Genomic DNA, 16,279 nt, shown 5'->3' on the forward strand with positions numbered 1-16,279 from the left:
TGGACTTCTAACCCTTCATAGTTTTATGAATGTTTGAAAGAGACAACCAACTCAAATAATTCAAGTTAAAAAAATGGAATTTGGGATTGGATCTTATTTACCAGATAATAGCCAAAGCCTCAATATAATTTGTGGTCCATAGATACCCTCAGGGATTGGCTAGTTGCTGCCCCTTTAAATTAACAATGATATTTGAAACAACCCAGATCATATGGGTCTACATATACCTTCACAGATGTTTCTCCCTATTGTTTACCTTTGAGTGATTAACCCATTTATTTTGGTCTACACATTACAGATGTGTGCGTTGTTCTTCAAAAAACCTAATATTAAAGTATGCTAACATTAAAATGTCTAAATCAAGGCCAGGGGCCCATGAGGAAGAGTTGTTTGTCTGGAGAAATGGTAGATGGCTATGGAAAATTACACCAAACTCAAATGGAACAGAATGGTTAAGGGGCAAGGGAAAAGGCACAGAAAGGAATTATATACTTTAAAAGATAGGTGAGAGAAAATCCAAGAATGAGGCAGGAAGCAAGGTAGAAAGCATTTGGGTGAGAATCAGTAGAAGAGGGAATAGGTGTGATATTGTCGTGACATTCAGAGGAAAGCATTAGGCAAAGAGCTGGGAAAACAGAATATGAATCAGAAACAGGAACATGATTCAGAGTCACGATATATAATAGTTATGGGAAGCAATTATTATCTGGAATTCTTTCTCTCTGGTAAAAGCAAAATAACTTGTAAATTTATTTTTATTCTTCACTTTCAAAAATAATTTTTTGGTTTTTTACAACACTAGAATTTCTCCCAACATCTCTCCCCCTCCTGATTCCCAGAGAACTATTTCATATAACAAAGAATATTTTTAAAAAAAGGAAAATAGAAACAAAAAGAGAAAGAAGAGGGAAAAATCCATGAAAAACATTTATGAAAATATATGCAATATGTGGATCTCCCACCTCTGCAAAAGAATGAGGAGAGAGGTCTTTTCATATTTCTCCTTTGCTTGGTCTTTGTAATTTTGTACTATTCACTTTTGATTATCTCCTGGTTCTTTCCATTTACATTGTTGTAGTCATTGTGTCTATCATTTTCTTGCTCTACTTACTTCATTTTTCACTGGTCTGATAGTTCTTGCCTTAATGATAATTTCCTTTTTTTTAAACTCTTACCCTCTGTTGTAGAATCAATATTGTGTATTGGTTCCAAGGCAGAAGAGTGGTAAGGGCTAGGCAATAGGGGTTAAGTGTCTTGCCCAGAGTCACACAACTAGGAAGTGTCTGAAGCCAGATTTGAACCTAGGACCTCCCATCTCTGGGCCTGGCTCTCAATTTACTGAGCCACCTAGCTGCCCCCAATAATTCCATTCTTCAAAAGGTAGAGTAAGAGACAAGAGGAATCTCTATTTCAGTCCTAATTTTATACATATGTATGTGTATAATGTTAATATATAATGTTTTTATATTGCTTAGATTTCTCCATATATCACTCCCAGAGATATATCCTCATAACAAAGCCTTAAAAAATGGTTTGCCTAGCTTCTTATACTAGGTTTGTAACCTATAGAGATAATAATGAAAAATGTTTGTACAAAAATATTCATAGCTGTACTCTTTGTGGTGGCAAAAAGAATGGAAAATGAGGAGGGTGTCCCTCAATTGGGGAATGGCTGAACAAATTGTGGTATCTGTTGGTGATGGAATACTATTGTGCTGCAAGGAATGATGAACTGGATAATTTCTTTATGAACTGGAGGAACCTCCAGGAACTGATGCAGAGTGAAATGAGCAGAACTAAGAAAACATTATACATAGAAAGTGAAATATTGCGGAACAATCCAATGTAATGGACTTTGTTATATAAGACAATCCTGAGGGTCTTATGAAAAGAATGCTATCCACATCAAGAGAAGGAACTGTGGGAGTAGAAACACAAGAAAGACAAATGACTTATCATTTGTTTATATGGATATATGATTTGGGGTTTTGGTTTTAAAAGATTGCTCTACTGCAAAAAGGAATAATATGGAAATAGGTGTGTGAAGGGAACCTCCATCCAGTATCACTAACTGGAGGTCCTACCAGTGCTACATCATGTCAGTGGGCTCCAGTGTAGGTCACAGAACTGTGGCCTATGTACTAGATCCAGAGATGATGGAGTTTGACCCAAAAGGGAGGGGGAAGTTAAAAGGTTCAAGAGGAGGAAGTATGCTCTCTCTATTACCTTAGACACTGGAGTGAAAGGAGGTCAAGGAGAGAGCCATGTGGAGAAGCACCCACATAGCTAGTTAGAAATATACTTTTTCTCTCTATCTCTCTGCCTTCTTTTACTCAAGTAAATATTAATAAACTCTATGGAAATCAAGGACTGGAGTTTAATTTAGCTTTAACATAGGTATAAGTGATAACATTTGTATAACCCAGTGGAAGTGCTTGTTGGATCTGGGAGTGGGGAGGGAAGGAGGCAAGGAAAGAAAATGAAATATATAAACATGGAAAAATATTTCAAAAATAAAATTTTTTTAAAAAAAGTATGGGGAATCTTCAAGAATGAAACATAAATTGTTCTGATGAGAAAGAAGAAAGAAAGCTATTAAAAGCTATTGATGCAAATGCTAAGCAAACTCATCTATTATATATTAAAAGAAATTTATAGATAATAGAAGGGCAGAAAATGGAGGATCAATCATGTGGTCAATCAAGGGGATAAAAGGACAAAAACAAAACAATACCTGCCCTCAAAGAGCTTACATTCCATTGAGGGAAACACTATATACCCATATAAGTGGACATAATATACAAAGCAATTATAAGGCAACAAGCATTTATTAAGGGCCTGCTATGTGCCAGGCCTTTTCCTAATCACTGGAGATATGAATAAAAGACCAAAAGAAGTGCCTGCCTTTAAAAAGCTCCTATTTTAACAGAGATAACTTTCTATTGTAAAGAGTCACTAACTGGTGATACAATTCATAGAGCTCTGAATCCTGGAGTCAGAAAGACCTGAGTTTAAATCTGGTCTCATATACTGTAGGACCCTGGGAATATCACAACCTGTCTGCCTCAGTTTTCTCATCTGTAAAATAGGGATAATCATAGTACCTACCTTACAGAGTTACTATGAGAATCAAATGAGATAATATTTGTATGTTTGGTACAGTGCCTAATATAGAGTAGGTACTATATGAATGCTTGTTTCTCTTCTAACATCTTCGGGGATCAGAAAAGTTCTCATGGAGGAATTGGCAGTGGAATGTAGTTGGAAATGAGGAGACCATCCATGTTGGACAAAGGAGACAGACTACACAAAGACAGAAAGGGGGGACATGGACTGTTATGTAGAAGTTCTTTGTATAACTCTTGGCTTATATCCTCTGACCAGTGGAGTGTGAGAAGGGTAGTTGTATGGTATAAATCTGAGACGGTAAGTTGAAACCATATTTTAAAGAAGCTTTAAATGCTAAACAGAGGGCAGTTTATTTGGTCTTAGAGGCAATAAAGAGATACTGGGACTTACTGAACAGGTGAGTGGTAACTTCTTTAGGAATATAATTTTGGCAGCTGTGTGGAGTTGTTTTGGAGAGAACAGAGTGGAGGCAGGGAGAATAATGAGTGGACTGTTGCAGTCATCTAGGTGAAAGAAGTTGAGGGTCTGAATAAGGACCATGGTTATGAAGGTGGAGAGAGAGATGTTGTGATGGTGGAAGCAGAATTGACAAGATGTGGCTACTTCCTTGATATGGACCATGAGGAGATGAGGATGATTCTGAAGATGCAAATTTGGTTAATTGAAAAGATGGTGTTACTCTTTACAGAAATTGGGAAATTTGGAAGGGGGGGGCTAATTTTTGGGAAAAGTTAATGAATTCATATTTGAACATATTTCATTTGAGGTGCCTATGTGACCCTGAACTAGAATTACCCTTTAGATGATTAGTGTTATAGGACTGGAGCTTGGATTGTAAGGATAGATGCATAGGAGGCATCTGCACAGAAATGATAGTTGAATCTAAGAGAGCTGATGAGATAACCAAAGCAATAAATACAGAATAGGATCACTACAGCACATAGCGACTTGAGAGTGGCAAAGAATTCTAAGAATGACAAAATTTGAGTTTTAAAAAACCATGTTGGGTGTGAAGATAGGATTAACTCTCCCCTTGTCTATTTTTAGCTAAACAAATCGAGAACTTAAAGTACCCCTACTTGACACTAAGTAAGAGAGTTCCAAGTCACTTGCTAGAGTGAATGACAACTCCAGAGGCCACTGCCTCACCCCCGGCAGTGCTAGTGCTAGGCAAATTGAAAGACTGCTATTGGTTCCAGCAAAATGGGGAATGAACAGGAAGTGATATGGAAAAAGGACTACAAAAAGTCCTCAAATTCCTCTCCAAGGAACTTCTCCTTTGGACTTTTTCTTTGGAGGACTGCTCCTGAGACTTCTTCTTTGAACTTCTCCTCTGGAGTTTGTATTTAGACATCTTGTCTCAGTGAGCTGTACTGAAGGAGGAGACACTTTCCCTGGATCCTGCGTTGGCTTGCTTGGTGAGTAACTGGCCTTCCTTTCCTGGCTTTTGGAGAGATTGGTTCCAGAGATTCCTGCCTTGGCTTTGGAGGAGGCTGTGTTGGTGGAACTCTGGCTGAACACACCACCAGAACCTCTGGCTGAAGATTATTGAGCTCTGCTGGGGCTGAGCTGGACACTGGAGCAGCACTTGAGGTGGTAGGCTAGGTTTTCTCTAGAGAGTATCATTTGGGGACTGATAATGTTAGGTTAGAATAAAAATGATTAACATATAGTTTAAAACCAAGTAAAGATATGGCAATAAAATAACCTGTCTTGAATAGATTTAAGACACCAGGTCTAGATGAACTACAGGTTACAGTGGTGAACATTTGTTTGGTGAACATGTTTTCTAAGGCCTTGTAAGGGGTTTTTATAAGATATCTAATCCAACTCTGTCATTTTACAGATGAGGAACTGGGATCAAGCGAGCTTTAGTGATTTTCTTTGGATCATATAGCTAGAAAGTGTCTGAGGTGGGATTCAAACTCAAAGGTTCCTAACTTGAAGTCCAACTTCAAAAATGTTTTCATTTGCTGTTTTCTCTGTTTTCCTCTACTTGGAGCATTCTTCCATGTCATTGTTAATTAATAGTTTTTAGTTTCTAGGAGAATGGTAGGCTTATATCCTATGTCCTCTTTGGAATGTGGATCTGGAACTGGAAGAGACCTTAAAGTTCATCTACTTGTCTAACCCTATCATTTTTTTTGTGTGTGTTTGTATTGTCTCCAAGGTAGAAGAGTGGTAAGGGTAGGCAATGGAGGTCAAGTGACTTGCCCAGAGTCACACAGCTGGGAAGTGTCTGAGGACAGATTTGAACCTAGGACCTCCCATCTCTAGGCCTGGCTCTCATTCCGCTGAGCTACCCAGCTGCCCCCTAACCCTATCATTTCAAAGAAAAAAGGCCTAAAGAGATTATAAGTCTTGCTGAAAGTCACACAGAGAAGTTAAGAGTAGATCTGGGAAACAAATCTATATCCTTTTCATTTTTCCACTACTAATCCATTCTTCCTACTGTTGCCAGATTTTCTACTCTTTATTCTACTTTATTCTTTATTCAGTACCTCCATGCTATCAAGTCTAATGGTCTTCTAGCCTACAGTATACGTGAGCTGGACCTTGACACAAGTGGTTGAAACAGACCTGGTAGAAAAGGAGCAGCTTAGGTTCTTGACTTGTAGTGACCAGTTCTGTGTTATTTGTCCTGTTAGGAGAGGAGTTAAACTAGCAGACACTGCTCATGAATGAACTAGCTGGGTTCCTTTTTCATTATTTGTGCTTGAAGTTGACCCTAAAATCCAAGCTTGACTAATTTCTTACTTTCTCTCTCTGTGGATGGTTCTTCCTGTTCCTCTCTTTCTACAATGCTACTCTGAGAAATAGCTGCTTTAGAGTTGTCCCCTAACAGGTGACTCCCACCCTTGACCAGTATTTTAAGAAAGAACCCAGCCATAATTCACCTCACTTTTCTTGAACTCTCTGCAGATTTATCCTTTACTCACCTTTTCCATTTCATGACCTTCTCCTATTCCACTCCACTGGTTCCTCCAATACCTTTCTAATACTTATGGTTTATCTCTTCTCATTAGAATTCAAGGTCTTTGAGGACAGGAACTATTTTGCTTGCTTGTATTTTTGTTATCAGAGCATAGCACAGTGTCTGTTTATAGTAAGAACTTATCATTTCCTCTGTGTATCTGTCTGCCTGTCTCTTCTATTTCTCTCATCTAGAACCAGAACACAATATCTCCAAAGCTGCTTTGTGGATTTAGCTAACACCCTAACATTAGATACTTGTAACATGACACTACTAGTAGGTGCATGGATGGAGGAGTCAGTCATTTGGGGAAAGGGTATCAGGCATGCTACTGATTTATTAAATTCTTTATTGCTTATTTTGCTTTTTATTTCAAGTAAACTACTTTTGCTTTGGAGCAATGTATCCTCTGCTCTGGTGAAAGAAATATTGGCAGGTTTCTAAGACTTTAGGTTTGAGTGGATGTAGCCCAAAGTATACCTTGAATTCAAGGTGTCTTTTAGGGGGCCCATGAATTAGAAGCCTAGCATGATGCTCTCTATATAATAGATGCCAAATAAATATTTGTTGAAATGAATAAAATATCAGGTCAGCTGATTAGGTCAATATTGTCAACAGATCACTGACTAGCTGACCTATTCTTACTCATCTAGATCCTTTGTGAACCAAATTTTTTTAGAGTATAAAAATCCAGGGCTTAACTTGGGAAGACTATCTCAGGATAATATTGGATCATAGATTTAGAGCTGGCAAGGACTGCAGAAATCATTTAGCCAACTGACTTTCTACATTAGCCAACCAACTGTCTATCAGTGAGGAAACTGAGGCCCGTAAAAGGTAAATAACTGGCTCAGGGTCAGACAGGTATTAAGTGGTGGAGGCAGACTTGAAATTAAACTTCTCTAATTTTAAATTCAATGTTTTGTATTTTTTAAAAACTGTACTATGCTAATACAAGGAAGATTCCATTTTAAGAAGCCCCAAGGGATGACTCAAGTTATTTTACTTTATTGAATACAGTTTGTAATAATGAAGACAATCTATTAGGACTTGGCAATCATTTCAAAAATAACTTCAGAGGTCACTTCTAAGTTCTACAATTCTATTTTTATTGCAATGGAACTTGGCCTGTACATTTTGAAGGGATGTGGTAGCAGATTGTAGAGAAGGAACTGCACTATATAATATCCTTGGATATTGTAGTATACAGAATTGGGGTCATATAGTTTTTTCTAGCTTTGGCTGAGTTCCAAAAGCTGTTAGGCTTTTGGAATCTTGAGAAAGGGGCAGTTGACTGGATCTTCCGTGGAGGGAGGTTGTGAATCAGCTGAGCTGCTTTGATTATCTAGCTTTAATATTGAAATTTAGCCTAGCTTTGATATATTTACTTAAGAAATTATTATTTAGATAAACCCTTTATATCTTCCTTTCCTAATACCATCCCTGTCTTCCCTCCCTTATCTTATGTTTGTGGAGTTAATAAGGAGAGTAATTAGAGAGGAGTTAAATCTGTGAAGAGTTACCTAATTGACAGCATTAGTTATAGTTAGACAGTCATCATTTAATACCTTTAGATAGCAATAGCATTTTGTAAAGCTGAGTTTAAAAAGGCAGGTCCTTACTCAGACTCCATCTTTACTTCCCTTCCCCCACCTGAGGTTCCTGAGACAACTGATAGGGCTTTCCTTTGATCCACCTTCCTAACAAACATCCTTTCAAAGAAAATAAACCCTTTTGTTTCAATAGCCCTATTAGTGTAATTTGTCTGTTAGTTATCAAGTGGGAAGAAGAGGGAAAGAGACAACATACTCTGGGCTTAGAGGGAAGCTGGGGCATCCATCTTGAAGGAAGGTGTTACTTCAAAACAAGTCCCTTCCTGTGAAATTAACTAAAAGCCTGTTTGTTAATTTCAGTCTAGTCTATTTCCCTCAGCTTGTGTTTGAGTCGAAGTCCCAGTCTGTAAGCCTGCTGTGTTTGTCTGTTTAGTTTAATTTCTTCTCCCAAAAGATCTCTGTTTCCCTTCTGTGTTATACTCCTGACTTCAGTCCTATTATACCCTGAATCTCCTTTAATCCCAGCCTACCTGTAACCGAGATTACCCACTTAGCAAGTCTCCAATATCCTCCTTTCAAACTTCCTTATACCCCACCTTTCCTCAAATTACCCACATAACAATATTGGTCAGGGAAAAATTATCATTTGTGATTTAAAAAAAAGATTTAAGTACTCATGAAATATGAGAACAAATAACTCATTTTTCAGTTGGACTATAAGATTTATTTATTGATTTTCTCACTACAACCATGAAGTGGCTAATGCAAGTATTTCAGATTCCATTTTATAGATGAGGAAACTGAGGCTGAGTGAGCCTAAATAACCTGCTTATGGTCTTAGTTAGTAAGTATTAGAGTTGGGATTTAAACCCAGACAGACTTGGATTCAAGTTCAATGCTCAACCTACTATACCACATTGACAAAACTTGAAAGCTTACTTAAAAAAGAAAAACAAAAAAGACCTTTTTATTTAATTGTCAAGTCAACAAATATTTCTTAAATGTCTACTTCATACCAGGAATTGTGCTAACCTTTGGAAATACAAAGAAACGCAAAAGACAGTGTCTATCCTCAAGGAGTTTATAATCTAATGGGGAGACAACATGGAAAGAACATGGCCCAAATAAAATATATACAGAATACATTGCAGATGATCTCAGAAGGAAGGTACTAAGATTAAGGAGTACCAGGAAAGTGTTTTGGCATAAAGTGAGACTTTGAGATTTGAAGGAAACCAGAGAAGCCAAAAAGCAGACATGAGGAAGGACAGAATTGCAGTCAGGAATAGGGCTCAGTCAGTGAAAATGTGGGGAGGCTGGATATGTCTTGTTTGAGGAAAAGTCAGTGTTGTTCTGTTGCAAAGTACATGAAAATGAGTAGGGTGTAAGAAGAATGGCAAGGTAGGGAGAGGAGAGATTACAAAGGATTTCCAAAGTTAAACCGAGGCTTAAAATTTTGATATTGGAGGCAATAGGGAATGATTGATATTTATTGAATAGAAGATTGACTTGTCAGGCCTGGGCTTCAGGAAATTCACTTTGATAGCTGAATGGAGAGTGGATTGGAATGGGGAAGGGACTCGAGGCAGGAAGACCAGCCATCAGGCTACTGCAGTTGTCCAGGTGTGGGATGATGGCTTGCACCAGACAGGAAAGATAACCAGTGTAAAGAGTATCTTGGGTGAGAACAGCAAGGAGTCCAGGGTCATTGATTTGTAGAATATGTATAGGTTAGTAAGGTGTAGAAGGCTGAAAAGGTAAGGGGGTACTGGGATGTGAAGGGTTTTGAAAGCCAAACAACTATTTGGTCCTGAAGGTGACAGAAAGCTACACTGACTGAGGGGAGTGGGGGGCTGACAAGTCAGATCTGTGCTTTAGGAAGATTAATTTGATATCTTCCTGAATGAAGAATTGGAATGGAATGGGAAGAGACTCAGGCAGGCAGATATACTAGGAGACTGTTACCACAGTCCAAGTGTGGGGACATGAGAGCTGATACCAGGATAGTGGCAGTGTCAGAAGAGAAAAGGAGGTAAGGGGTCTACAAAAGGTATTATGAAGCTAGAATTGACAAAACTTGGAAACAGTTTAGATATGGGGGTGGAGTGAAAGAGAGCAGAGGAATGGAGAATGACATTTAGGTTGTAGCCTGGATGACTGAGATTTTGTGCCTACTGTGCACACAGCTCTGTTGTTTATTGAAGAAAATATTGTTTTTCTTTTTTTAATCTAGACAATTTATGTATTTGCAAATATTCATCCATTTCCCCTAGATTGTCATTTTTATTGTCATATAACTGGGCAAAATAGCTTCTAATAATTGCCTTAATTTCCTCTTCATGAGAGCTATAATCCCCCTTTTCACTTTTGATAGTAATAACTTATTTCTCTTCTTTCTTTTTTAAAATTAGATTAACCAATACTCCTAATCTTATTTATTAGTTCAATAGTTCTTTTGCTTTCAATTTTATTAATTTTTCCTTTGTTTTTTAGGTTTTCCAATTTAGTCTTTGGGAAATTTTCAATTTGTTCTTTTACTAGTTTTTCTTTTTACTTGCATGCATTGATCTCCTTTTTCTTTATTTTTTTGATATAGGCACTCAGGGATATAAATTTTCCCCTGACTACTGTTTTGGCTGTATCCCATAAATTTTGATATGTTGCTTCCTCATTGTCATTCTCTTCAATGAAACCAGTAATTGTTTCTATAATTTGTTCTCTAACCTACCAGTTTTGAAGAAATAGATTATTTAGTTTCCAATTAATTTTTAATTTGCCTCTCCATGAACCCTTACTAATTATAGTTTTTATTGCATTATGATCTGAAAAAGTTGCTTTTATTATTTCTTTTCTGCATTAGTTTGCAATGTTTTTATGCCCTAAAACATGGTCAATCTTTGTATATGTACCAGGTGCTGCTAAAAAGAAGGTATATTCCTTCTTATCCCTATTGATTTTATCCAAGTATCTATTAACTCTAATTTTTCTAAAATTTCATTCACTTCCATTACTTCTTTCTTATTTATGTTTTGGTTTAATATATTTAGATCTGATAGGGGAAGGCTGAGGTCCCCCACTAGTTAGCTTTATTATCTATTTCCTCCTTAAGCTCCTTTAGTTTCTCCTTTAAAAATCTAGATGCTATACCATTTGGTGCATATATGTTTAGTATTGATATTACTTCATTGTTTATAGTACCTTTTAGCAAGATGTAATTTCCTTCTTTATCTCTTTTAATCACATTAATTTTTACTTTTGCTTTGCCTGACATCATGATTGCTACTCCTGCTTTTTTACTTTAGATGATGCATAATAAATTCTGCTCCAGCCTTTTACTTTCCTCCGTTTCTCTCAAATGTGTTTCTTGGAAAGAACATATCATAGGGTTCTGTTTTTTAATTCACTCTACTATCCACTTCCATTTTATGGGTGAGTTCATCCTATTCACATTCACAGTTATGATTACTAATTGTGTATTGCCCTCCATCTTACTTTCTGATTTTCTGATTCTGCTCTTTTCCCTTTCATCCTCACCAGTGTTTTGCTTTTTGTCATCCCACTACTTACTCTGCCCTCCAATTACCCTACCCCCTTCCTTGTCTTATTTCTTTTCTATTTCTTTGTAGGATAAGAGAAAATTCTATACCCCAATGAGTATGATTGTTATTTCCTCTCTGAGCCAGTTATGATGAGAATAAAGTTTAAGCATTGTCTGTCACCACCCTCACCTTAGCATCCACTGTAATAAATTTTCATATCTCCTTATGTTATATAATTTTCCCTATTCCATCTCTCCTTTCCCTTTTCTCTCATTACAATCCTCTTTTTTACCCTTTGATTTTTTAAATATCCTATCATCATAAGTAGCTTACTTCCCCACCTTCTGTTTAAGTATATTCCTTCTATCTGATTGACTGCAAAGAATAATGTTTAAGAATTACAGATATCCTCTTTCCATGTAGGAATACATACAGTTTGACCTCATTGAGTCCCTTAAATTTTCTCTTATTTGCCTTTTTAGGATTCTCTTGGATCTTGTGTTTGGATTTCACATTTTTTGGTTAGGTCTGTTTTTTTCCTCAGGAAGGCTTGGAAATCTTCTATCTTATTGAATGACCATTTTTTTTCCACTGAAAGAATATACTCATTTTTGCTGGATAGGTTTTAAACCTAGAACTTTTGCCTTGCTGAATATCATATTCCATGCCTTCCAATTATTTAATGTGTAAGCCATTAAATCTTGTGCAATTCTGATTGTAGCTCCATGGTTATTTGAATTGTTTCTTTCTGGTTGCTTACAGTATTTTCTCCTTGACTTGAGTGCTCTTGAATTTAGCTATTATGTTTCTGAAGGTTGTCATTTCTGGAGGTGATCTGTGAATTCTCTCAATTTCTATTTTATTTTCTTGTTCAAGAATATCTGGCCAATACTCTTTGATAATTTCTTGTAATCTGATGTCCAAGATTTTTCTAATTTTTTATTATGGCTTTTAGGTAATCCAGGAATTCTAAAATTGTCTCCCCTGAATCTATTTTCCAAGTCAGTTTTTTCCAATGAGATAGTTCATGTTTTCTTTTTTCCTTCTTTTGATTTTTTAAATTGCTTCTTGATGTCTTATGAAATCGTTAGCTTCAAACATTGCCCAATTCTGATTTTTAAGCAATGATTTTCCTCCACCAACTTTTTAGCTTCCTTTTTTTGTTGGTCCATTTCTTCTTGCACTGCTTTCATTTCTCTTCCCTATTTTTCCTCTACCTCTCTTAATTGCTTTTTGAAATTCTCTTTGAGCTCTTCCAGAATCTGTGTCCAATTAATTTTTTTTGGACTTTGCATGTGTTAGCTTTGCTTTCACTGTCCCCTTTTATTTCTCTCTCTTGCTTTTTGTCTCCATAAAAATTCTCTATAGTTAGGTATTTTTTAATTATCTGCTCATTTCCCCAACCTTTTTATAGGTAGGCTCTATTCTCTGGGAGGTTAGGATACCCTCTTAAGCTTCAGTCCTTCTTTGATGTTACCCTTAGCTTTATTTCTGGGTTTTTGCCAGTTTCAGTTTTACCAAGATGATATAATGACCTGGAGGCTGGGAGCTCTGAGAGCCACCTCCCGCTACTAATTCAATTAACCCTTGAATCTGCTGAAGACTGAAATTCTCATCTAAGACTTGATCTTGGGCTTTTAGTCTTACTGTGGGCTTAATCAGATCAGGGACAGCTCAAATTCTAGCCTCAGGTTTGAGCAAAGCTTCTGGGCTCACTCTGGCCTTGATCAGGTCATGCACATAGCAGTTTACCCTGCCCTTGAGCCTTTGATGAGATGCTCAGGGGGCCTTCATTTGGGTCCACCAACTACCCAAAGCTGGGGTCTATGTCTTCACCACAGCCTGGGACTCTTGGTTTTTCTCTGGGCCCACACAGATCAGGCTACTTCAGCACCAATTTCCCTGGGCAGGAATTCCAGATCCCACTTCAGGTTTGCTTGGAACTTGAAGGGGTGTGTGTTGGGTTGGACCTCTATCTGCCCAGGTAGAGTCTCAGGTTCTGAATGTTTCCTTGGGCTCATGTTCAGAATCTGGCATGGCAGATATAGGGTGGGGGTGTGTGACTTGCTCTTGATGTGCTCCTCATTCCTTCCTGTAGCCTCCTGCAAGCTGTGCTCCCCTCTCACCCCAGTGCCCCAGATGTTCTTTGCCTACCTTTTAGGATTTTCTCTTCTTGAAGGTTGCTTCACTCTGTCTCCTTGTTGGTTATTTCTCTCCTGCATTTATTTTGTGGTATTATTTTAAGACTGGTTGGAAGAGATTTTCATGGTGGTTTCAAGCTTCCCTGCTTCTACTCTTCCATCATGGCTCTGATTCAGAAAATATTGTTTTAAAATATACATTAAGAGTTAGGACTTATCTCAAAGCTATTCTCACTAGTGTTACTTCTTTGATAGAGATTTCTGAACTTTCCTTCAAAAGAAAAGCAGTGATGGGATGAACACTATGATTTCCAGACCTTATTTAAATAACAGAAAAGAATTCTGCTCACATTTAATAAATAATATGCTTTGCCCATAGCAGCCATCTGAGGTAGCTATGAACAGCTATCAGGCAATTATACCCATTTTACAGATGAGAAAACCAAGGCACAAGGAGGTTTGAGTTATACAGCTATCACTTGCCAGTTAAATTTAGGAGTCCTACCCTGACTCCAACCCCAGTATTCTTTCTACTACTTCACACCATCAGTAGGTAATGGCAACACGCTTTGACAATATGGCCATTGTTAACAAGTTTAATGGAGAGTGACAGTTTTAATTTGTAAATATAGTAATTGGTACAGGGATGTCCAGAGATAAAATTTCTCAACTGGCTGCCAGTGTAAAAAATTTTTTTTTCTTCCTTTCTCTGTCTCCTGCTTTCCCCCCAGTTTAAGTTGCATGTCATTCTGGATAGATCCTTTTAGCCTCCATGAGGACCCTGACTAAACAGAGTGACTCATACATCACTTCCTCATAGCTAAGAGGCCAAGATAAGAACTAAAGAGGGAGTTTTACAGTTGGTTTTGTCAGCCTCCAGGGCAATCACCAGTGCAACATGGGAAGGAGGCATGCTAGGTCTGCCTCTTGTTACTGCCCTGCTTTGGAGATCTGGAGGAAGAGAAATGGCTCAGAGCTGCAACATCTTCAGATTTAGGACCTATCTAGCTACCTATCTACCATTCTACAGTGAGTTCATCATGTAGACAGTAGGCCTAATAACTGTCTATTGTGTGGCTTTCAAATTGCTTCCTTGGCTCCAGGCTGCCAGAATGGCTGCTACTCTCTTTGGGTTCCCTTTCCTTGGAAATCATGCTGACAAGCCGGCAATGGTGGCCCCTTTGATAACAAGAAGAGGCCCTTTCCTTCCTCTGGATCTGTGTGGGACTGATATGACCAAACCAGCCATCCGGATGGGGTGGGGGTATATTTGGGGGTGGGGGTGATTCTTGCAGCCTTGTAGTCTAGGCAACCAGCATGGTCAGAAATATTATCCCAAGAGCAGAGCAGCCAAGATGTCAACCAAGTATTTGATTCAACTCTAATTACCACAAATCTCCACACCCAATAGTAGGAGCATAATGTGCTGAATATGAGATTTCAGGAAATGTAGCTGATTAAAGTGTACTCTAGTAAGAATATAAAAGGAGGCTTCCTTTCTGCTCCACATCCCAACAGCTAGTAATTATTGGTTTTTTTGATTTTTTTTTCTAGCTATAATTTCGTTTTCATTTTTCCTGCTGCTTGCCATCCTCGTAAATGACAGGGTGTCACTACACAGAATGACAGTACAGATTGCCAGCTCTGGTCATTCAGAATGGTATTCCAAATCATGACTTCCTTGGGAAAGGGAATTTTCAGGGTTAGTTGGTGTTTCTTTTGCAAGTACCAACCCCCATGAACCACAAATCTATCCTTGAATCAGATTTCTCTCCAGGGAGCCTTTCTTTATGTCCCTGTTCTATAAAAGTCTAGGCTTCTGGAAAAAAAATCAATAAAGGGGAAAACACAGATAAATTTTTTCAAAACATAAAGCTGAGATTTTCTTAGCTCAACCAATCACAAGAATCTTCTGTTCTTGTTTATTAAAAAAATTAGAAAAGCTCTAAAATTTTGTTATTATACAAGAGATTCTATTAAAAAATGATGCCAGCAATTTGAAACACACCATTATTAATTACACAAAAATATTCTAATAAATATATTTGGATGCTTAAATCACTCCTCAGGACATGGTCTATCCCCTGAGGGTTTTTAAATTGGGCACTCACAAAACACATGCATATATCAGGCAGAGACATTAAATTCTATTATGCTGACAGTCTCCCACCCCCACCCCACCACCCAGCAGTTTGAGCCTGCAGTTTATGTTATGCACAGAATTGCCACAGGCCGTACCCTTTAGAAGGATGCAGTTTTAGAATTCCCATGGCACAAAGGCCCATTCTTTTAAAATTTGCTAAGTATTGTCAATCATTTATTATTAGCTATATGACACATCATTCTCTTTTTCTCTCTGCCCCCAAGCCCTTGGTTCCTCTCTGATCTCATGTTAATTCTTTCTTCTTTAAATTTTTTTTTTTTTTTAGAAAACTCCACCCCTACAACTTTGTAGCAATATCTTTAACTTTTCTCTTTTTGTAGAATTCTTAGTGGTTTTTTTTTCTTCTCATTTCACTTTATTCTCTACTCTCATCCTTGCTCTTTTTCTCAATGTTTTTCTGGCTCTATTCTTGTTGTACCTTGATGAGGCATATTTAAAGGCTCTGCTGATGAAAGGCTATTCTTAAATAGTAGGAAGAAAAACTCTACCATATGTTAGCCTTATTTTAGAAGATATGCCCTCTTGAATGATAGAATTTTTTTCACATTTATTAACGAACTTAAATAATATCTTTATGATATGAATTGAAGAAAGGCAACCCTAAGGCTTTGCAACTTTACATAACTGTGCTTGCCTACTGAACCCATTTTGGGTTCAGCTGCCTTTTGCACCACCTCATCACTAAAGTTTTAACCACCTAGTAGCTTTCTCTGGCTAGGTTTCCTTGATGGAGCTAGGTCCTTAGTGCTTCAAACCACCCTTTTTAGGGATGTGATCAG

Source organism: Gracilinanus agilis, chromosome 1 (assembly GCF_016433145.1).
Source record: "Gracilinanus agilis isolate LMUSP501 chromosome 1, AgileGrace, whole genome shotgun sequence".
Classification (NCBI taxonomy): domain Eukaryota; kingdom Metazoa; phylum Chordata; class Mammalia; order Didelphimorphia; family Didelphidae; genus Gracilinanus; species Gracilinanus agilis.